The following is a 24,616-nucleotide window of genomic DNA, read 5'->3' as shown; positions in this document are numbered from 1 at the left end:
AAAGAGAGGAAGGCGGAGCTCGGAGCGGAGTTAGGAAGGGGGAGCTCAGAGCAGAGTTTGGTATCAATCCCGCAGCGGGACGGTGGCCATGACGTGTCCCCGCTGGAATGCCACAGGCCTTGCCCGGTTCTGCTCCCCTGGCGCGAGGCACCGCTGTTTATGCCAGGCTGAAGAACCCTCCTGAACTCGTGTCCTTTGACGGAATGGTTGTTTTTATTTTTATAACAACTGCTGTGTAAATCGTTTCTTTAAAAGTGGCACCTGGACGTGGAGAGAGTCGGTCCTCCACGGGGACGCCGCTGTGCTGGGCACGTCTCGTCCTCAGAGGAGGGAGTGGGCTTCGGTCCCCCCGCCCGGCAAGCTGTCTTCCTCGGCCCTCTGCTGCCTAACTCAGTGTGCGGGGGTCACTCAGACCAGGGGCAGTCCACCTTTTTATACCTGCCGCCCACTTCTGTATCTCTGTGAGTAGTAACATTTTCTAACCGTCCACTGGTTCCACAGTCATGGTGATTTATAAAGTCGGGAAGTCACTTTACTTTATAAAATTGATAAAGCAGAGTGACAGCAAGTTAAAGCCTATAATAATAATTACCAAGTACTTTATGTCGGATTTTCACTAAGTTTGGCAGAATAACTCTTTATGAAACAACTTACTATAGTTGAATCTATCTTTTTATTTATACTTTGGTTGCTCCACTACCACCCACCATGAAAGCTGGAACGCCCACTAGTGGGCGGTAGGAACCAGGTTGACCAGCACTGACTTAGATCATTGGGACGAAGTTGTATCCTGTGAGGAGTCAGCTGGGAAAAATGAGAAACTAAATAAAATGAAAAGAACGTCCCACGCCCTTGGCCTTCCATGGGCTCCTTGCCTCTTCTTCCACCCTAACCACCTCTTCCAGAAAGGTAGCTACTGGCATCATCTTCAGGAAGCAGGTGTGTCTCGGGAGTCACAGACAGCGCTAACATAATAAGACAGGGTGAGCCGAGGTCATGTCACGAAGAGCTTCTGTTCACCCAGGGACGACCCTAAGGAAGGGAACAGGCAGGCCACACTCTTGAACCCAGAATACCAACCCAGCTCCTCGGTCAGACACGGTAGTCAGCCCAGGTCGAGTGCCGGGCGACAGGTCACACAGCAGCTTCACCAACGGGACGTCCCAGGGACACTGAGCATGGGGGGGTGGTGACCCACATTTCTGGTTCTGGAGAAAATGGAAATCGGACCCACGATGAGGGAGAGATCATGCTCCCCACAAAGTCTACGTCCAGACAGATGGGAGAGACCAATCTTGGGGAAGACGCAGCAGCCGCCTGGTGGGAGACGCCCGAGCCCCTCATCCGATCGGCAAGCCCTCTGGAGACGCCGTGCCCTCGGGGTCTCCCCCCCCATCCCTCGGCCCCCCTGTGCTCCTGTCCCCCGCACAGGCCAGCCCGGGGGTCCCCGCACACAGCCCACTTCTGCCAGGAATGACTTTCCTTGAACAGAAATCGGACTGGGCTCGTGTTGACTTTTAAACTCTGAGACAAAAGCTTCCGAGCGTTGGCGAGATGAAGTCCAGGCTCTGAGCACAGGAGGCGAGGGTGGCGGGGTGCGCCCACGGCAGGCCGGCCCCTCCGCCCCTTCGGAGAGGAACCAGCGTCAGTCAGGAGAAGGCCCGAGGCCGACGAACAGATGCTTCCAGTGAGGAAACTTCCTCTCATTAACGACCGACGGGAAGAGCTGCACACAGGCCGGTGGGGCTGTCCGGCCGTGCGGTGACCTGGCGTGGCACGGGTGACCCAGCCTGGAATGGTGGGGCCGGTGCCAGGCCCAGCCCCTGGCTCCCACGTTGGCCTCTGTGCACGGAGTGCTGGCTGTCCAGACCACGTCTGGGTGTGTACACGCCGGTGTCCGGGAGCCGTGTGCCGGGTACAGGGGTCTGGCGTCCACGCGGCAAAGGCGTCTGCTCCATAGAAAGCTCGTTCTGACACCGCTGCCGCTGCCAGCACCCACCCCACCCCAGGCCTTCTCGGCCCCTCCCACCAATTAGGAAGTTCCTTGTCTTTGTCAGTAAAAATAGCCAACAAAACCCTATAAAAAAAAATCCACCCAGAGGTTGGGCGGCAGATGCCAGGGAGACACAGTGGGCCTTTGTGATTCCCTCTGATTCGCTTCCAGGTCAGAACTTCGTCCAAGCCCCACGGAAAGTGGAAGGAGTTGGAAAGACAATTTTCCTACAGCAAAACTCACTTTTATTTTAAAGGGACCCGGGCCCAGCCAGGCGAGGCGTTGCAGGCGGCACTGGTGGCTCCGAGCAGCTGCAGAGCCCATGGGGCTGAGCTCAGGGGTTCGAGCCCCCGAAGGAGGCTTGTCTGCACGTGGTCCAGGGGGTCAGACTCGGCGTGAGCCGTGCGGTCCCCTCCCCACGGCGGGCTAACTGTCCCATCCTCCCTGCGGTCCCCTCCCCACGGCGGTCTAACTGTCCCATCCTCCCTGCGGTCCCCTCCCCACGGCGGGCTAACTGTCCCATCCTCCCTGCGGTCCCCTCCCCACGGCGGGCTAACTGTCCCATCCTCCCTGCGGTCCCCTCCCCACGGCGGGCTAACTGTCCCATCCTCCCTGCGGTCCCCTCCCCACGGCGGTCTAACTGTCCCATCCTCCCTGCGGTCCCCTCCCCACGGCGGGCTAACTGTCCCATCCTCCCTGCGGTCCCCTCCCCACGGCGGTCTAACTGTCCCATCCTCCCTGCGGTCCCCTCCCCACGGTGGTCTAACTGTCCCATCCTCCCTGCGGTCGCCTGTCTTGTCCACGGGGCCGACATGGAACTTTCTCTAGCTGTTGGTGTGAGAGGGAGACTTTCGGTACCAATTTGAGGAGAGCGGAGACGCCCGTGCCTCTGTGGGTAAACACAGCTGGGTTTGCCGGACTTTCTCTCCTTCGAGTCAGAAATGATCTTGTGTGGCGTGTTTAATTACTTTACCGTGAACTGCGCCTCATAGGGCACGAACGCGGGGGGCCCTCCGTCCTCGGCCTTCACACGTCGCTGTGTTCACGGGATCTCTCGGAAACGGCGAGTTGCAGCCGCTCTACTTCGATGACGACACCGTCTGAGATGACCGCTGGCCGTGTGGCAAACTGAAGGACGCTTCAGCCCACGAAGCCGGATCGATGGAGCTCGGGACAGAAATAACCAGAGTGAGGACTTCACGTTCTTTTGCTGACAGTTGATAGAACACTTCAACAAGAAGTAAAGAAAAAAAAAAAACCCAGAGAAAACAAAACGTGACCGACAGCCCAGCATCACGCTGCTGGAATCCCGACGTGGGCGGAGCCGGGCTGTGGTCACAGGGCCTGGGAGGGGGTCGGCGTGGCTGTGGGTCTGGTGGTCTTGGCTGCTGGGAGGAGATGGCCAGCCAGCTAAGCCTGTCCTGGGCTCCCCAGATGCCCCAAACCACAGCCAGCCTCCCTTCCCTGAAGTCCCACGGGGCTCCTCTTGTCCCCTGAGGGCTCCTTACACCCCTGCCCACTCAGCCACGTTAAAAAAGATAAGTTTGGCCCTGGCCGGTTGGCTCAGTTGTAGAGCGTTGGCCTGGTGTGCAGAAGTCCCGGGTTCGATCCCCGGCCAGGGCACACAGGAGAAGCGCCCATCTGCTTCTCCACCCCTCCCCCTCTCCTTCCTCTCTGTCTCTCTCGTCCCCTCCCGCAGCCAAGGCTCCATTGGAGCAAAGATGGCCCGGGCGCTGGGGATGGCTCTGTGGCCTCTGCCTCAGGCGCTAGAGTGGCTCTGGTCACAACATAGCGACGCCCCGGAGGGGCAGAGCATCGCCCCCTGGTGGGCAGAGGTCGCCCCTGGTGGGCGTGCCGGGTGGATCCCGGTCGGGCACATGCGGGAGTCTGTCTGACTGTCTCTCCCCATTTCCAGCTTCAGAAAAATGCAAAAAAAAAAAAAAAAGATAAGTTTAAAATGACATTCAGCATTAAAACACGTTGACTGTGCTGCTTGGCCGTCCAGGGAACTTTGTCACAAGGGCAGAAGTGGACGTGGCCTTTTGAAATGTGTGGTGAGGTCAGCACACAGTGCACACCGTTGATCGTGACAGTTACTGCTAACATCAGGGACCAGTGACAGAGGCCGACGGGGAGACAGGTTGGAAGAGCGTGGTTTGCAGACTGGTGTGACTGTGGCCGGACAGATGCTGGGATGGCCATCAGTGACCGGCGTCCGGGAGGGACTCGGCCTCTCCCAGGAGTTTCCAGCAACTAGGGAGTGCGCAGGAGCCGCGGCCCAGGGACACGGGCCGACTCTGTCCAGCGGCGTCCCTGACCCTCGGAGGGTCCAAAACACGGCCCTGGGCTGTCACTGCCCGTGGATCTACACCCGGTGGATGAAGTGACCAGCCTGACTCCCACCCTGGACCCAAGGGACGCTGCACCCGTGAGACGCCCTCAGACGCCCCCCAGGGTCTTGCCCAGGTGACGCTCTGCTGACTTACTACAAACTGACTTTGCGACAATGAACCGAGAAAGCAAGTTTCACCTCTGAGAGTCACTGATTTGCTTCAAACGCGCAGCGTTCTGTGGATGGTGAACGCTCTGTCCCTCTGGACCTGGTGTCACAGAACCGTGAGCGGGGTGGAAGGCGGTCTCCACCACCCAGCCTCCCCAGCTCCTCCTGGGCGCGGCCGACGGGATTTGTCCGGGTCTGTGCCGAGCTCCGGGCCTTGGCCGGGGTGATCTCACCGCCACCGCGGAGGCACCGCCGGCCGCCAGCCCAGGGGATCAGGCCCAGATTGGGGCGCCCAGCAGCCTCCTGTTGGGCGAGTCTCCCTCCCACAGTGACACGGGGCTGCGGGAGCCCCGGGGTGGGGGCGAGCTGGGCTCAGGCTCGGGGTGCATCCCATGGAGGCTTTGCTGTCTGGCCCGGAGGTGACCACATCGGGCTAAGGTAAGTGTGAGAGACAGTAAAGGAATAAAGAAGGTCAGCTTGCGAACGCAGTGCACACAACGGTCTGAGGGGACCAGGGCGGCGAGAGAGTGATGCCAAAGTTTAATACTTCAAAGCCAGTATGTCCCTTAACGTGCGTATCAGCGGACGACAAAACAGCTGAGCCAATACCCCCCCACCCACCCAAAACTGCCATCGTCCCTCAACTCAGGAAGAAATTCCACCCCAAAAATAACAACAGCGGAAACCGGAGCAGGAACCCACCCGACTTCCCCTGCAGGTATGTTAGCAAGGGAGCGACCAGGATGAAGTGTGGGCTGGCAGGCTCGCCTTGAGCTTGTCCTCAGCGCCAGCTGGACGCAGGGACGGGGTCCGCCTGCCCATTGACACCTCCGCCTCCTGCTCCCCGCCCCAGGCCCGGAGGCGGACAGAGCCAGCTCCCGAGAAAGACTCGGCACCTGGACCCCCACAGGTGTGACTGGACCTCATTCACATCCGCAGTCGATGCTGGGTGTTCCCTCACGGTCGAGAGCCGGCGGACGCCAGGATCGACGGCAAGAGAGCCTTTCACAACGGGCTTAAACATGTTTTAACTCGTTGAGTTTCTTATGTAAAAAAAGAAAAAAAATTGTTTTTTTTATTTGTGTTAAGCTCTTGGGCAGAGTTGCCCAGACAGTATTTTTTCTGTGTTGTCTAGAAGAGTGTCCCCACCTAACCTGAGAAAAATGTGAGCGTGGCTCTTTGAGTTGTGCATTGCGGCTAACCCCAAGACCTCGAGTAATAATTACCTTTAAAAAAAACAACCCAAAACCTAACACAGGTCATTTCCGTGTTTCACGGGGGTAACAGCAGACCCTCCCGGGAGCTCGGGCGCGTGCACAGCCGACAGCGTGCTCTGAGCCGGGGACGCAGGTTCCGTGTTTCACGGGGGTAACAGCAGACCCTCCCGGGAGCTCGGGCGCGTGCACAGCCGACAGCGTGCTCTGAGCCGGGGACGCAGGTTCCGTGTTTCACGGGGGTAACAGCAGACCCTCCCGGGAGCTCGGGCGCGTGCACAGCCGACAGCGTGCTCTGAGCCGGGGACACACGTTCCGGCGGGGCAGCGTCCTCGTCTCCCGTTTCCGAGGACGGGAAAGGGGGAGATGGGGGTCCCATGCTGGCCGCCCCTGGGGCCCCCTGGACATCGGGACGTCCTGTGTCTCAGCGGCCCGGCCCTCGGCTCTGGGAAAACAGCCTCAGGGGAATTCAAAGTGGTTCTGAGGCGTCAAACGCCTCAGCGTTGAGACTGCCAGGTACTGTCTCAAAATAGCTCGAGAGACATCTGGGATGGATTAGGCGCCTTTTCCAGGTGGGGTGTCCTCGCTCCCGCGCAAACAGCTTCTGGATCCGATTGTCCTCGTCTCTGCTTTTCTCATATTACGTCCTGAGTCTCTGTGTAATTTTCCATGAACCCCGAGATAAAAATCCAAGCTTTTCACTGATTCCCAGAGCCTGTAGCAGACAATGGATTGTCACCTCTGGGGCCTCCGGCATGGTGGCCTCATTGCTGGGGGGGCATCTGCAACTTCCTGGGGTCCGAGCTCACGCACAGCTGACCTGTGGGCTCCACAGGGAGGCCCTGGACGTCACGGCAGTCCTGCAGGTGACCGCCTCTGGGCTCCGTGCCCCAGCTGGTCCCCCGGCAGGTCCTGGTGCAGGCCGGGCCACCTGCCACCCCCCTCCCGGGTACGGGGCCCTGCCGGGGGGGACGGAGGGGCTCCTCAGCCCGCAGGGTGTCTGGCCGTGTGCCGGTGGGGGCTGCGTGACTGCGGCCCTCCCTGGGCGGCTCCTCAGTCCTAATCCCGGCTTGTGGACAACAGGCTGGACGGTCACCCTGGACCCTTTGCTCAGGACACGATTCCAGAACTGAGCCTGAATAGAAGCTGGAATAAGAAAATGCCCCACAGACCGCCAGGAACGCCCGCCCGCAGCGGTGAGAAAGCGCACGTGCCTGGGAGCGTCTACCTTCTCGTAACCCGCAGGGCCTTTGCACCCACCTGCTTCCCCGGAGCTAGAGCGAGTCAAGTCCACTCGCTGCTGAATCACGGACGAGGTTATGAAAGGAAGACAGTGCCGGGGGGCAGGAGGTGGGGTCCCCCTCACTGAACGGGGTTGCCCCGCTGAACGGGGTCCCCCCACTGAACAGGGTCCCCTCCACTGAACAGGGTCCCCCCTGCTGAACGGGGTCCCCCCACTGAACAGGGTCCCCCCAGCTGAATGGGGTCCCCCCACTGAACAGGGTCCCCCCACTGAACTGGGTCCCCCCCACTGAACAGGGTCCCCCCCGCTGAACGGGGTCCCCCCACTGAACAGGGTCCCCCCAACTGAACAGGGTCCCCTCCACTGAACAGGGTCCCCCCTGCTGAACGGGGTCCCCCCACTGAACGAGGTCCCCCCCCACTGAACAGGGCCCCCCCCACTGAACGGGGTCGCCTCACTGAACGGGGTCCCCCCACTGAACGGGGTCCCCCCCACTGAACAGGGCCCCCCCACTGAACAGGGTCGCCCCACTGAACGGGGCCCCCCCACTGAACAGGGTCCCCCCACTGAACAGGACCCCCCACTGAACAGGGTCCCCCCCGCTGAACGGGGTCCCCCTCGCTGAACGGGGTCCCCCTGCTGAATGAGCGCCCCCCCCGCTGAACTGGGTCCCCCCCCCCCGCTGAACGGGTTCCCCCCCACTGAACAGGGCCCCCCCACTGAATGGGGTCCCCCCACTGAACGGGGTCCCCTCCGCTGAATGAGCGCCCCCCGCAGGAACTGCACCAGGGTAATGAGATGGCCGCTCCGCTCCCGGGCTCAGCTGGCGGTCGGGGCGCTGTCCCCTCCCCCTTTCTGCACTGTCTCTGGAAGGGGTCGCCATGACAGCCCACACGGAGGGTGTGGGACGGTGGCCCCTGACGGAGGAGCATGTCGTCACATGAGCCGTGCCACCCGCCCCCTGCCCCTGTCTGTCCCGCAGGCGCTCCTGTCGCTGTGGACTCCCGGATGTTACTTCACACGTGGAATTAAAATCTGATACAATGTTGTTCTCTGGTTCAATGGTGTCGGCTGAGGCCATTGGGAGCGTTGCTGTGTCCCTTTGACACACCCCACCCTTACCTTCTGACGTCACAAGGAAGCTTGTCGGTCTTCCTGTCGGTCGTTCCTCTAGGAGCCTGGTGGCTTTTCATAGGGAGGGCGCATGGCAGCCAAGGCCTGGGACGGGTGTGCTGTTGCCACCGGGCGTGGGGGCTGCTGGCCCTCAGCGACAGGACCAGGACGCGTGAGTGCGCGGTGTTGCTGGGAACGGGCGCCAGCCCACACGCTAGGGCACCCGTGTGCCAACCACGCCTCCCAGCAGCGACTCTGCACGGCCCCCCCGCGTTACGCCTCCCGGCAGCGTCTCTGCACGGCCCCCGGCGTCACGCCTCCCGGCAGCGTCCCTGCACGGCCCCGGCGTCACGCCTCCCGGCAGCGTCCCTGCACGGCCCCCGCGTCACGCCTCCCGGCAGTGTCCCTGCACGGCCCCCGCGTCACGCGCCTCTGCAGCGTCCCTGCACGGCCCCCCGCGTCACGCCTCCCGGCAGCGTCCCTGCACGGCCCCCGCGTCACGCCTCCCGGCAGCGTCCCTGCGCGGCCCCCCCGCGTCACGCGTCTCTGCAGCGTCCCTGCACGGCCCCCCGCGTCACGCGTCTCTGCAGCGTCCCTGCACGGCCCCCCGCGTCACGCGCCTCTGCAGCGTCCCTGCACGGCCCCCCGCGTCACGCGTCTCTGCAGCGTCCCTGCAGCGTCCCTGCACGGCCCTCCGCGTCACGCCTCCCGGCAGCGTCCCTGCGCGTCCCTCCGCGTCACGCCTCTCAGCAGCGCCCCTGCACGGTCCTCTGCGTCACCCTCCCAGCAGCGTCTCTGCACGGCCCCCCGCGTGCAGAGCGAGCCCAGCCCGAGGCCGTGACCTGCGTGACTCGAACCTGAACCGCTTGGACCGCTCCAGCGCCCTTTGTCACCTGACTTTCAGTTTTGCAGGGAGCTCGTCCGTGTCCGTTTCTCTTCCCTAAGAGCCCGAGGAATGTAAATTTCTCTAAAATGCTACTTTAAAGCGGGTTTTCGTTTTCTTTACGGTTTTTACACCGTAATTTTCTTTTAAATAATTTTATTTTTTTAATGGGGCGACATCAATAAATCAGGATACATATATTCAAAGATAACATGTCCAGGTTATCTTGTCATTCAATTATGTTGCATACCCATCACCCAAAGTCAGATTGTCCTCTGTCACCTTCTATCTAGTTTTCTTTGTGCCCCTCCCCCTCCCCCTTTCCTTCTCCCTCCCCCCACCTCCGCCCCCGTAACCACCACACTCTTATCAATGTCTCTTAGTCTCACTTTTATGTCCCACCTACGTATGGAATAATGCAGTTCCTGTTTTTTTCTGATTTACTTATTTCACTTCGTATAATGTTATCAAGATCCCACCATTTTGCTGTAAATGATCCGATGTCATCATTTCTTATGGCTGAGTAGTATTCCATAGTGCAGGGATCCCCAAACTACAGCCCGCGGGCTGCATGCGGCCCCCTGAGGCCATTTATCCGCCCCCCGCTGCACTTCTAGAAGGGGCACCTCTTTCATTGGTGGTCAGTGAGAGGAGCATATTAAACATCCCATTAGCCAAAAGCAGGCCCATAGTTCCCATTGAAATACAGGTCAGTTTGTTGATTTAAATTTACTTGTTCTTTATTTTAAATATTGTTTTTGTTCCCGTTTTGTTTTTTTACTTTAAAATAAGATATGTGCAGTGTGCATAGGGATTTGTTAATAGTTTTTTTTTATAGTCCGGCCCTCCAACGGTCTGAGGGACAGTGAACTGGCCCCCTGTGTAAAAAGTTTGGGGACCTCTGCCATAGTGTGTATGTGCCACATCTTCTTTATCCAGTCATCTATTGAAGGGCTTTTTGGTTGTTTCCATGTCTTGGCCACTGTGAACAATGCTGCAATGAACATGGGGCTGCATGTGTCTTTATGTATCAATGTTTCTGAGTTTGGGGGGTATATACCCAGTAGAGGGATGGCTGGGTCATAAGGTAGTTCTATTTTCAGTTTTTTGAGGAACCACTTTCTTCCATAATGGTTGTACTACTTAACATTCCCACCAACAGTGAATGAGGGTTCTTTTTTCTCCACAGCCTCTCTAACATTTGCAGCATCATAATTTGTGTGCCGTTGAAATGTTTCCCGTTGGACAGTGAAACCTGGGAGGGCGGCCCGGCTTGTTTCCGTTTCTACCTCTCACGGCACCTGCTCTGGTGCCCGGTGACGTCTGGAGGCGGTGGGTCGGCACCTGGTCTGGGAAGCTCAGCTCGGTCGCCGTCCACAAGCCACAGGAGCCTCCGTGGGGGCATCTCCTCCTCGCACCCAGGAGACACGTGGGCCCTCCGGCTGAGACAGGGTCCGTTGTGACCGAGCCCTGCAGGTGGGGCCCTGCTCCCTCCCTGCGTGGAGACCCTCCCCGGCCAGGCCTCAGGGTCCCCTCTCCGCGCTGGCCCACTGCAGTGGCAGGATTGGACGACTTAGGGGAAAAACACTCCTATTTCTGGTAAAGACATTCCAACACTTGACCAAGAATGTGAGATTCTTTTGTGCGGTGGTCATTGGCTTTTTTATCTGTGGAGACATTCGTTTGCGGCGGGTCACGCTGAGTCACGGAGCAGCCGTGCTGTCGGGGTGAGTCACGCAGACCGCGGCGGGCACGGGGAAGGCCGGGGATGGGGTTGCCACATCAGCTCCGGCTTCTGTGGGTAGAACAGCCGCGTCTGAGAACAGGAAACTCCGCTGTGCACCGACCTGCACTCCCTGGTGGTTGCTCTGTGGTTCTGGGCTCGTGTGGACGTCCCTGGTGTCCCTGAAAGCTCAGACAGAGTTCTTACTTCTGAGTAGAAGGGCAGAAGAAAAAAAATAAAGGCCTAACTTTCTTCTATGTCGCAGTCAGAACACTGGCTCTTTGTCTCGTAACTCACAGGACTGGTAACGGTGGTCTCTGATTGGATGGCCCAAGCTTGTCCTTGTTCTCACACAGGTGGGCTTCCACGTGTCCTTCCCGTCCGTGTGACCTTCCCGGGTGCCACAGGACCATGTTTCTCAATCCCAACACGGTCCACGCGCGGCTGGACCCCAATCCGTCTTGGGCTTTGCTTCTTTCTAGGTCAGCCCACGCGGGATCCCGTCTGCGCACCCTGACGCCACGCTGGTTCCACGCCAGGTCACGCGGTAAAGCTGTCTTTAATGAGTAAGTTAAAGAATATTGAGGAAGGCTTTGTGACAATTTCCCAACATTGTCCCCGAAAGCCTGTCCCCCCTCTGCGTGGAACCAGCACTTGTAACTGAGCCCTGCAGGCTCTCGGGGGAGCAGAGGGCTCTGTTGCTGCTTTGCTGCGAGAGGACCGAGGCATTTCCAGCCCACGTGCTGTGTCCAGGGGAACAGGTCGCCCTGGCAGGGAGGTGCCCCCCCGGGGATGCCGTCCTGGTCAGCTGCGGGCTCCTGGCTGCCCCAGAGGAGTGTGCTCACGCCTGGGGCAGGGGCGGCTGAGGAGGCCATGCGGTCATGTTCTCTGAAGAGAGGCACTGATAAACTATGTAGCCCACTGGGCAGTCTTAGTCCGTGGGGCCGAGGGGCAGAGCCAGGAGTGACCCATCGTCCTGGTGCCCGTTGTTGGGAGTGAAGATATGTGCTTTTCCTGAACGAGAGCTGACCTGCCTGGGCTTCCTACTGGGGGGGGGGGCTGTGAGTGAGAAGAAGGAGGGAGGGGAGGGTGTGAGGAACAAGCCCACCCACATTGGAAGGGACTTGGGCCTCATCTTGCAGGGTCTGCAGGGGTCCGAGGGACTGGGGCCTCCCCCTGTCTCTAAGCTGCCTGGACTTCCAGGATCCACCTGTGTCAGGCCAGGAGACAGGACCAGCTCCTCTCACTCAGCGGGTCTGCAGGACGACCCTTGTCTCCCCTGGGCGTCCAGCCCACACATGCCCGGTCCCTCTGCCCCGAGTCCGTGTGGGTGAGTCCCGGCGATGGAGCTGACGCGGGTGTGCTCAGAGTTACGCCTGCTCCGTGACCCACGTTGACAGAGGGACGGCTGCCCTGCCCCACGCCATGTCCGTCCTCCCGGAGCCTGCAAGGAGGGCGGGTGGCCTCCCACCGAGGTGAGTGACAGGCAGAGGTGAGGTGAGTGACAGGCAGAGGTGAGGTGAGTGACTGGCAGAGGTGAGGTGAGTGACCAGCAGAGGTGAGGTGAGTCAGGTCTGAACGCTTCAAAACCCCCAGGACACTGGTGTGCTGACCCACGTCTGACAGAGCTGGTCTCAAACTACAGTGAGCTGTGGAATGTGTCAGAATTGCAGCTGGGATCCTGCAGAATTCCTCTGCACTTTTCCCAGATATGTGGGCCGTTCCCTGCGGGGTCTACCCTGCTACCCACAAATCATCGTGGCCGTGTGCTGGTGCTTAGAGGTCACAGTGTCCTCCCTGATTTTCTGGGAGAGCAGTCGAGTCAGGGCACAGAACTGATGACCGATACATCCTGTGTCACTGACAACAATTCAGGGAAAGTAATCCCACCAACTCATTTCTGGAAAATGGGCAGGAAAGGGGGAAGAGTGTTCTGTGCTGTCTTCCTGTGACCTCATCTTCCCAGATCAGGACAAAGGGGGTGATGACCGCCGAGTCCCCCTGCCCCTCACAGTTTCTCTCTGAAAGGTGACCTTGCGTCCACCGCATTACCCATCTCTGGAAAGAAATACTCTTGTTTGGCCTCGAGTGCCTTGAGTTTTGTGATCCAGTTCGATGGTCAAAGTTGCATCTGTCACGTACTTGGGAACAAAACCAGATACCAAGACAGGAATCCGAGGGGTGCAGGGAATCCGAGGGGTGCAGGGAATCCGAGGGGTGCATGGAATCCGAGGGGTGCAGGGAATCCGAGGGGTGCAGGGAATCCGAGGGGTGCATGGAATCCGAGGGGTGCAGGGAATCCGAGGGGTGCATGGAATCCGAGGGGTGCAGGGAATCCGAGGGGTGCATGGAATCCGAGGGGTGCAGGGAATCCGAGGGGTGCAGGGAATCCGAGGGGTGCAGGGATGGCCTTCGACAGCCCCTGACAGATACGAGTTTATGTGCATCCGGGAAGCAAACTCCCGTCCCCGTGCGCACCAGCGAGTCTGATCAGACCTGTCGTGCGTGAGCTCTCTGCCTGTGTGGCTCCGTGTCCTTGCCGAGGACGTGAAGGGGGGAGACCACCCAGAGTGGACACCCTTTCTCTCTTGTCCCAAGTAGGGTTGGGGTTCATTCCAGTGAATGCCGCCTTTGGTGGACAATATAGTTTTAAAGGGAACTCTCTACGCACACATATGAAATCGTTACCACGTGATATGCACGGACATAGATATTTTTTTTCTCTGGTGGTTTCTATGATGGTCGATAGCGGAGTCCAGAACCTACCGACCGGCCTGGGTTCAAGTCCCAGCCTCAGTCCCATTCTCGCCTGCCGTGAGACCCCGGGCAGTTCAGCATTCCTCTCGGCCTCACTGTCCTCGTCTGTAACCCCCAGCAGTGACAGGGCCTGTCAGTCACATGGCCGGGGACTTAAATTCTCAGGAGCTACTGTTTGTGGAGTAGTTACACTGGTGTTCAAGTGTCCTCTTAACGCACACACACTGTCCCCTTTTGCTCTCGTCACAGCATGTGAGAGGTGTTATTATTATTATTATTTTTTACAGAAAATGGAGATTCTGGACCTTAAGAAGTAAAGGGACTTGCCCCAAATTTCCCAGTCCCGAACTTTTCCCAAATTACTTAAGTCGAGGCGTTTCGTGAAGAAGTGCGTTCGTGGACACTGTCAGTGGACGTGCAGAGTTGGTTTTTTTTTTAGCCACCGTTACCCTCCTCACCGTTGTCCCCGTCGGAAGACCCGCGCTCACCACTGTCACTGTCATCCTCATCAAAAGACCTGCGCTCCCTGCTGTCACTGTCGTCCCCGTCAGAAGACCCGTGCTCCCTGCTGTCACCATCGTCCCCGTCGGAAGACCCGTGCTCCCCGCTGTCACCATCGTCCCCGTCGGAAGACCCGTGCTCACCGCTGGGCCGTTGACTCCTATCTTCTGGAATCTTCGTCACTCATTCAAATGCAGTTTTCTCTTCTCACCCCTTTGTCCGGGAAGCAGGAAATAGAGGCACCTTCTTGGGGAAACCGGCAGGTGTGGTGGTGTTTTTACCTCTTAGCCTTGTCCTTCTTACGGCTGGAGCCTGATTCTTCAAGCAAACAGTATGTGATACAGTTCGTTTCACCTGCTTCCCGGAACGCCAGACCAGCTCCCTACGCACCTGGTGTCTCAGCGCCCTGTTCTCATCAGGAGAGGAAAAAAAATCTCTGAACCAATCCGCACGAAGCCTCCAAGAGCCGGTGTTCCATGTGTCAGTGATTAGAAACAGAAAGCAATGGTTTCAAGTGTTCTCCAGTCCTAAAATGTTGGATTCCCTCCATGTGGTGACTATGGAACAATGCTCAAAATATCAGAGGATGACACAGCTGTGAATCAACACCGTTATCCTCAATCCTACATGGTGATTCACTGGTCCATCCAAAATACATCAAAAGCATTTTTCTCTTCCTAGAAGAGCTCTGGGTGGAGAAGCGATCACAGTTTGTTCTTCCTATAAATCACAGTCCCACCACATACCGGCTTTTCTCGCTGGAAGGGTCACCCGTGCATGTGTGAGAGGAGCCTATTCCGGATCCTGTTGAGAATGTGAATGCCCGTGTCCATGTGTCCTGTGTCCTTTGTCCGTGTGTCCTGTTCCTTTCTCGCTCAGCCCGGACGCCGGGTCTGAGGTGACGTCGCCGTCCCGCGCGCAGAGGAAGGCGGTGACTTCCTAGGTGCACGCGGTTGGGGAGGAGCCCGCACCTCACCACCGCCTCCTGGCTCCGGTCCGGCAGCTGCCCTCCCCACGATGTATCTCCCCTGATGGACTTCCTCTGCCCGGAACTTTCCACAACTCTCTGTGACCTTCCCAACCAGAGTCCTGCACCTTAGCTTCCTGTTTCTCCTGTTGAGCTGAAATTCACCGGATAGAATACGAAGCATTTTCAGGTGAAAGAAATCGTGGCTTGTGGTAGATCCACAATGGTGCGTGGCCACCCCCACAGTGTAGTTCTGACCTCATCACTCCAAGAGGAAACCCCGGTCTTTCCTCTGTTCCTGTGAATTTGCCTACTTTGGACATTTCATAGAAATAGAAATATACTATATGTGGCCTTTTGCTCCTGGCTTCTTTCATTGAATGTCTTTTCATAATTCATTTACACCGTTGTGTGTTCCGTCACTGCAACCGTTTTAGGGCAAAATAACACCCATTCTGTGGACGGACCACGTTCCTTTCGTTCGTTGTGAGCTGAGCCGCTGGGAACACGCGTGTGAGTGTCTGTGCGTGACCTCTTAGCGGTTCTGAAGACTTGCAGAGGGAAATTCCACCCTTGGAGTCAACAGTGAGGAATCAAGACAGCATTTCATGTGAGAGACAAAAGATAATTAATTGTATCATCTTTGGGGCTTTGATGTTGGTTATTAGGCAAAAGTGGTTATTTTGATTCTCCCAGGACTGCTAAATTTTTTGATATTTGTGGTCGAGCATTTTACAAGTATTAAACATGTAAACACTCCACTGCGGACATTTCATCTAATGCCAGGGGAGTTGCCCCGGGTCCTCACTGTCTGTCCAGGGTCAGATTCAGACTAGTGAGAAACAGGACATTTAAACACGTTCAGCTTTTATGGCCAAAACCTGAGGTTGAACGAGGCGAGGATCAAAGTGAGCAAATGTTTAAACTACTTTATCTAGGCTACCAGGGGAGAGCTCTGAAGATAGCAGGGGGGATAAACACACTAAACAGGCACAGAGTGACCTCAGTGCTATTTATAGGAAACATTAGGGATGCTTTTCCTTACTTTCTACTCCTTGCAGAGATGACAGAGATTTGTAGAAAAACCCTGCCTCACGGGACCCGTGATCTAGACTTCTGTTTCTCTCAGGTTCGTGTTTACCCCTCCAAGTAGAAACTTGAAATGAATACATTGTTTTCTTTTGTCTTATAAGGTAAAAATTAGGAGCTAGTCATTCAATTTGTTAAGGGTATTTTGAATGAATGATAATTTATTCATTATTTGAATTGTAATTAGAATTGTAATGATAACTTATTCATTCAGTCACTTGTTACCCACTTAACACACAGATTTGACTTGATGGTCTGTTGTTGGCCAGACCTCTGGGGAAGACGGGCGAGTGGGGTGAGCCGTGTTGGGTGCCGAGAGAGGGCATCGTGGCTCTGTCTGGATGGGAGGGTCCAGCTCAGGGGTCGGGAACCTTTTTGGCTGAGAGAGCCATGAACACCTTAAAATGTCATTCCGTGAGAGCCATACAACGACCCGTGTACATTATGCATTATTCAATAAAAATGTGGTGTTGTCCCGGAGGACAGCTGTGATTGGCTCCAGCCACCCACAACCATGAACATGAGTGGTAGGAAATGAATGGATTGTAATGCATGAGAATGTTTTATATCTTTAACATTATTATTATTTTTATTAAAGATTTGTCTGTGAGCCAAATGCAGCCATAAAAAGAGCCACATCTGGCTCGTGAGCCACAGGTTCTCAACCCCTGCTCTAGCACCACCCGCGCCCCAGCTGGCTGTTGGGCTCTCCTGAAGGGTGACTGTACCAGACAGAGGGGACGCCAGCCAGGGCAGCAGCTACCTCAGCTGGGACGGCAGGACCCAGGCTGCTGGGACAGGCACAGCCCCACCTGCTCCCCAAGGCACCCACTGGGCAGCGTGGTGGTGGCCTCAGCTCAGGGTGGGTGAGTTGTGTGTCTACTTGACTCTGTGTGTGTGTGAGTGAGTATCCATGTCCTCATTCTTGGTGGGTCTTCTCAGCGAAGAAATTATGTAATAAAAAGAATTTCACTCCCATTGGTCTCCAGCCTCAAAGGCCATGAGCCAACTCCCATAGTCCACATTGCTCACTCCTACAGGTCACGGTGCCTACACACTCAGGTCACAGTGCCCACACCCACAGGTCACGGTGCCCACACACAGGTCACGGTGCCCACACACACAGGTCACGGTGCCCACACTCGGGTCACAGTGCCCACACACTCGGGTCACGGTGCCCACACACAGGTCACGGTGCCCACACTCAGGTCACGGTGCCCACACTCAGGTCACGGTGCCCACACACGGGTCACGGTGCCCACACACTCGGGTCACGGTGCCCACACACAGGTCACGGTGCCCACACTCAGGTCACGGTGCCCACACACAGGTCATGGTGCCCACACTCAGGTCACGGTGCCCACACACAGGTCACGGTGCCCACACTCAGGTCACGGTGCCCACACACAGGTCACGGTGCCCACACTCAGGTCACGGTGCCCACACACACAGGTCACGGTGCCCACACACTCGGGTCACGGTGCCACACACAGGTCACGGTGCCCACACACTCGGGTCACGGTGCCCACACACTCGGGTCACGGTGCCCACACACAGGTCACAGGGTGTCCACACACTTGGGTCACGGTGCCCACACCCACGGGTCACGGAGCCCACTCACTCGGGTCACGGTGCCCACACACAGGTCACGGTGCCCACACACTTGGGTCACAGTGCCCACACACTATGGTGCCCACACACAGGTCACGGTGCCCACACACAGGTCACGGTGCCCACATGCTCGGGTCACGGTGCCCACACCCACGGGTCATGGTGCCCACACCCACTGGGGCACCCACAGCTCACTTCTCTGTCACATTTCTTTCTCCAGACCTCTTGGCAAACTGTCAAACCATTCATTCTTGCCCACATGTCTGCGTCCCCACCCCACGTGGTCCACAGGGGCCCGGTGCACGACCTGAGTTCTGCCCCTCAGCTCTGGCTGGAGCAAGCAAGCTCACCTCGTCCTCCTCCACTAGAGGAATGTCCACTATGAAATGTCCACTAGGACCACTCTGGACTCCAGTGGGGGCCACAGGTCTGCAGACAGGCAGAGGGGAGCAGGGTGGCTTACACATCGGTGCTGCTGGTGCTCACGGCCTGGGTCTCGGGCTCACTGTCTCCTTACAGGGCTCAGATGGAGGGAATTGCTGTGCGTGTGCATGTGTGTGCGTGTGAGTGTGCACACGTGCTCGGAGTGTGGTACTGGACCACTTCCTTTCCAGCCCAGCATCACAGGGGGCTCACAGATCGGTGAATTAATAGAACCGAGTAAGAGCTGGCATAGAGCCCACGACCCCGAGCTCACACAGGGGCAGACGGTGAGGACAGGTCCCGAGGTCTAGGGTTGCGTGCACTGCCTGTCCTGACTCGCGGGGCTGCCCAGCGCACCCGTCTGGGACTCTGCCCACTGCTTTAGTTTCCACCGGAATGAGCTTTAAGTTTTAGGGAAAACTTGTAATAAAGGGTTAAACCATGCAGGCTGTTCCGGCGACTCCTTTCTGGGACTTCTAGGAAAACGAAGACATCGGTGACTCACTGGGCACCTCAGAGAAGCTAAAGGAGGCAGGACAGCTGCTCCGGGTGGCGGTGAGCGGACCCCGCGGGACGACGAGAAGGACGGGGTGTGGGAGGGCCGCCGTTCAGCGAGGCGCAGATTTAAACACACTGTGTGGGTGTGGCCGCCGCCGCCGCTGGGAGATACGGGCTCTGTCTGCTTCTCTCTGAGAAGAAAAAAGACCAAGACAAAAATTCAGTCTAAAAAAAAAACCCAGAACACATAAATCTTCACTTAAAGATTCACCTCAGGGCGACCTTTCAAAGCTGTCATTTATTTTATTGCCACGTTAGATGCACATATTAGTCAGAACGCAACATTGGAAGGGGAAGGGGGGTGTGCACACGTCTTGACCGCGTGCCCTGAGAGACACTGTGAGCTGGACGCGGTGGTGTGGGCACAAGCTGGGTAAGAGCGAGGTATGCCCGGCACGGCAGGGGACAGGGCCACTCGGTCGCGCCCACGTTCCCCCCAAGGACCCCCCAGTGGCTCCCGGCATGGCAGGAAGTGTCCCCTGTTGACCTTTATATAACGGGCATTTTGTGTCCGGTTGTTTTCTCTCTCTGCTGTACTGTGACGTCACCCACATCATATTTAACAGGGTCGTGTCCGTACCACGGCCCTCGTATCCACACGGCGGGTGATGGACCTTCCTGCATGTGTCTCAGGCGTAGGCACACATGCAGTTCTGTCGGGCACACGCACAGGAGAGCGTTCCTGGGTTGCAGGATTGTCACGCACGGAGCTTTGGTCGCGCCTGGCAGACAGCGCTCACCTGCGTGCAGGCCCTGAGACTTCCCGTTGCTCCACGGAGTGCCAGCACTTGGGATTATCAGTCTCTGGTTTGAGCCGCCTGCGAGGAATCAGCAATGGCTCCTCGAGGGTTTAATCCCCACACACTGTCGCCCCTCGTTCCTCAGGGCACCCCCCCCCCATGCCGTTTTATTTCCTCCTGGAACTCTTGCTGAGCACGCCTGAGGCTCCCTCATCTCGTTGTCTGTGCCTTTCACCAGGTTCTCATATTCTTGCTCCATCTGAGAGTCTGTCTGGGAAATAGTGACAGAAGCATCCTCTGGCCCACTGAATCTTTGACGCACAGTGTCTACAGAGTTGTTTAAAACAACCCATCGGGGTGGCCCTGGCTGGTTGGCTGAGTGGTAGTGTGTCAGCCTGGTATGTGGAAGTCCTGGGTTTGATTCCTGGTCAAGGAACCCAGGAGAAGCAACCATCTGCTTCTCCCCTCTCCCTGCCTTCTCTCTTTCTCACCCAAAGCTGTGGCTTGATTAGTGCATTGACTCCTAATGCTGAGGACGGCTCCACGGAGTCTCCACCTCAGGTGCTAAAAATAGCTTGGTTGCCAGCATGGCCCCAGATGGGCAGAGCGTCAGCCCCAGAAGGGGAGGTTGCCGGGTGGATCCCGGTTGGAACGCAAGCGGGAGTCTGTCTCTCTATCTCCCCTCCTCTCACTTGGATAAATAAGTAAATAAATAAATAAAACAACCCATTGGATTTTTCATTTAAAATATATGTGTTTACATACGTGTGTTTAAGCAGCCCTGTGTTATTCTTCCCCCAATCTACCTGTTAGTATTTGATGGTCTCCAGTTTCTTTGTCCTATTTTTAATTTTATCTTTTTATTCTTTCACACATGCAGGCATTCCCCGGGTGACGAATGAAATAGGTTCTGTAGGTCGGAGAATGTTTAAGTATTTATTTACATGCGCAGAAAGGTAATAAACACTGTGTTAAGATAAGCGTCTACGTTGCATTTCCCAGGTAAACGCACCTGTTCCAACCTACAAACAAATTCAACTTAACAACCCACAGAGCCTGTGTCCCTTGTAACTACAGGCTGCCTGGAGTTTCATGTCTTCATTTAATAATTTCAACATCTGAAGTCCTCAGGGGTTGACTTTTGCTGTTTTTTTTTTGTTTGTTTCTTTGTTTTTTCTGCAGGCTCTTGCGTACGGTAGCTTTTAGAGTGTTTTGTAACTATAAGCTCCAAGTTCATCAGAAGCTGCTCGTAGCAGAAACCCGAGGTCCTGCGTTCTGCGTGTGCTTCTTCAGAGAGAGTTAGAGCCCTGAAGGGACCACATCTGCGCTGTCCAGCGTGGGAGCCACTAGCCCAGCGTGGCCCCTTCAGCAGCGATGAGTGAAAAGTAAACAGAACGCAGTGACCCCCGTTTGTCGTTGGCACAAGCAGGTCTCCAGGTCGCAGAGGTGGCGGCTGGGGCGCGCTCCCCCAGTGCGGAGAGGGCTCTCTGGAAGCAGCACGCTGGCTCACAGAGGTGGTGTGGACTCGAACCCAAATCAGTAGGCGGTACTGTCCTCAGGTTCTCAAGTGGACGGCGTGCGTGGAGGTGGAGACTGCCAGTCTTCAAGTAAGCTGTGTTTATTCGGGGGCGGAGTCCAGACTCCCACTGTCCTTGGCCGCAGACTCTTCTACGTCTGCTGAGAGGCCGGCGCAGCCCGAGGCTTCAAGTTTCTGGTGGGGGAACGTTGTCCTCGGGGAAGCTGAGGATTCCGTCCTGCAGACCCTGGGATTTCCTGTGTAAAATCTGATCTTCACTGAGCATGCAAAAAATGTTGGCCGTAATTCACCTTGTTTTTTTAAGTATTTTGTAGGGCATTTTTTTTTTTTTTTAAAGAAAAACAAGTTCCCTAAGAACCTTTAGCTCAGCACATGTCGAGAACAAACGCTTCGCTCTCAGGGCGTTTCCCGACCTCGGGAGGAGGCGTGGACGTCCCTCACCCCCTCTGGTTCCTCCATGCCCTGTGCGTGCTGCTGCCCACCCCAACGTTACTCCTGTGCCCCCCACTCCGGGGGGCCTGTGAACATCCCACGCGCAGCAGCCTCTGTGTCCTGCTCCCCTGTGGACTTGCCCAGCCCAGAATGGCACCAACTCACATTCTGAACCTCAGCGTTCATAGCGTCATCTCTTGTGAAATACCTTCCTCGGGGGCTCTGGTGCTTGGAGCAGGGGCGTCTGCACGAAGCTGAGAGCGTCACGTGGACGTGGACGCGGTGGGGGGCGGGGCGTGGACGCGGTGGGGGCGGGGCGTGGACGCGGGGGGGCGGGGCGTGGACGCGGGGCGGGGCGTGGACGCGGGGGGCGCGGGGCGTGGACGCGGGGGGGGCGGGGCGGGCGCACAGCCGCGTTTCCCAAGGTGGCGCGGCCCTCCGCCCCGAGTTCACAATCAAGGGCTTTACCCCTGGATGTTAAAGAGCATACAAACCAGGAGGGTTAATTTTCCATGAAGAATTTTGATTTGAAGACCGCGGCTGCGGGCGGGCGGCGGCCGCAGGTCCCCGAGGTGCTGCCTCCCACTCTGCCTCTCCAGTTGCTGGTTTTCTCCCAACCCCGGGGGGGGGGCGCTGGGGGACCCGAGAAAACGGGGTTCCGCTCTGTGGGTCTGCTAGTCCGTCACTCCTCCCCCGGGAGTCCCAGCCGGTGTGTTTAGTCCCCCGTTCAACGTCTTCATTTTTAAACACAGGACCTGTGAGGATGTTTGTGTGGAGCAGTAGGGACCGCCGGTCGCTGGGTGCGGCTTGTCCGGGGAGGCCCCAGCCCCGACTTCCAGGGGCGGCTCCTACCGCCAGGCATAAGGGGAGTGCGTGTGTACCGACCGTTCCTGCTGATGTTTTCACAACAGGCCCCCGTGACTCCCGGAGTCACTTACTGACCTTGTTCTCTAACGGGGCCCCTGAGGGAGAGGAGACCCTTGGGTGAACAGGGCACCTGGGGTCCCCTGGGGCCGTCGCCTCAGCACAGCACCCAGTGCAGAACACATTGACCTCGAACTTCATTTTCTTTCTTGGAAATTGGCCAAATGTGACTCATTCCTTTAAAGGATAAAGAAAAAAAAATAGAATGCCTTTGGTTAAAGTAATGAAAATCGTTATACGTAATGGCCAATCCGTTCTTACAGCCACCTCTATGCTAGGGAGAGAGTCCAGTGGTCTCGAGTATAAACGCACCCGTGAGAGATGGGGGTACACACGGCTCACCCCGTGACCCCACAGCCTGTGGTGCGAAAGTGAGACCAGCCAGGCTTGCTCTGTAACAGGTGGCTTCTGAGAATCAGTCTGTCAGTTTTAAATGGGAGACAGTAACTCCTACTCAACGAGATCATTTCGAGGAGTAATTGACATGAAGTATCTGTTTAAAATATCTGGTGCAGCGTATGCATCAGATGATACAATAACTCAATAACCAGTGTCCCTCCTCACCACACAGCTAGCCTTCTGTGAGTGTGAGCTAACTCGAACGCCGGGGCTACGGTTCTGTACTGAATAGCGTTTCTTTTCATTCAAATCAAGTGTCTGTACGGAAGTGCACACCACACCACTTTTTCTAAATAAAATACGAACACATATGTATCTCTTTATAATGCACTAGAGAGCTTCTAATGTTTTTTCTTACAAGTGGAGGTGATAATAGGGTTATGGCTCTGTCATCAGGGTCTTCATCTTAAAACAGGAGCTAAACTTCTAGAGTGTAACTTACCTTGTACATTTGATTTTGGAGTCATATAAGTTATTTACATAATCATAAACTGAAAGTAAATGTTAAAGTTTAACGTCTAAAAATCCAGACATGTAAAGAAACAGATAAATCTTAGTGTCTACACGGAATTCATGGAATAACCACACAGAAAAACAGTTAAAATGACTGAGACACAGTCTATTGTATACCCTTTGGAGAAGGACAGATTGAGGGTAAGAAAGCTTTATAAAGCGAATACTTTATTCTGTTGTGGTCCTGTTGAATAGGCATGTTAACATCGTCTAAGACTTTGGGGTGTGGAATTGTGGGATAAGGGAGCTTAGTGATGAGATTGTATTCTGTCATCTACAATACGATTTAGAACCAAGTTTCTTGGCCCAGGACAAAGAAAGCACAGATGTAAAATATAAGAGGTTTAGTGCAAACCCAGAATTATGAATGTAATTGGCAACATCGGAATGAACTCATGAGGTATTTTATATCGAAAAGAGAGCCCTGTAATTTCCCCCCCACTAAAATGACCTAAAAATAATGGCCAGCCGTAATGACCACCTCTAAGTGCCCAAATGGGGGCCCTGGTGTATTACTTTCCACGACAGCCCTCAGGCTCCTTAAGAAATGCCTGTGTCTGACCGGGGGGTCAGACATGAATAAGATGAGCCTGGACCATCTGGACCTTGGACACAGAAAGATTCCCTCAAAGACGGTGAAACCAAAGCCATAAGATCACAGGGTTCAAACTGACCACATGTGGGAAAACTTGAGCACGCTGTGGGTAGTGAGTGAACTCAATGAACTGGACCACATGAAGTACTTTTTTTTTTTTTTTTGAAGTACTTTTAATTAAGTTAATTCATAATAATAATTCTAAAAAGATAACTAATTGTTCCCAATATAAGTTAATGCACTAACTCATTATTTAAATATGGTAAAAAAAAACAACAACCCACAAATACTTTGGCAGTTGTCTTTTTTCCTGTACCGTTTGAAGTGAAACTTTAATTTTGACACAAAACTAAATTTACAAGGGAAATTGTACTATTTTTTAACTGAATGATACAAAATTGTCACATAACAAGCAGACAATAGAGTAAGTTATCAGAGGCACAAGACGGTTCTTTGAAACAATCAACCATGTTGACAGACACCTAGCTAGAATGATAATTTTAAAAATTAAATATCAGAAATGTCAGCAATGAAAAAGACGTTATCACTAAAAACCCCACTGACATTAAAAAATAATAAGATTATACTTTGGACAACTTTATTCTAACAAATTCGAAAACAGATTAACTGGATAAATTTCCTGAAGAATATAAGCCCAAATTACACAAAACATGCAAAAATTCTAAATAGTCCCATAGCCTTTAAATAAATTAAATGTGCTGTTAAAAGCTCTTCCTAGAAAGAAAACTCTAGGTCAAGATTTTTTTTTTTTCCTGAGAATTCTATTGAACATTTGAGGAAGAAATAGCATTGATCTTATTCAGATTTTTTTTTTTTTTTTAGAAAATAGTGAAGCAATTATTTATTGTCTAGCTCATTTCACAATGTCACCACAATCCCC

This window comes from Saccopteryx bilineata, chromosome 12, assembly GCF_036850765.1.
Source record: "Saccopteryx bilineata isolate mSacBil1 chromosome 12, mSacBil1_pri_phased_curated, whole genome shotgun sequence".
Lineage (NCBI taxonomy): Eukaryota > Metazoa > Chordata > Mammalia > Chiroptera > Emballonuridae > Saccopteryx > Saccopteryx bilineata.
Note: the sequence above shows the minus strand (reverse complement) of the source record.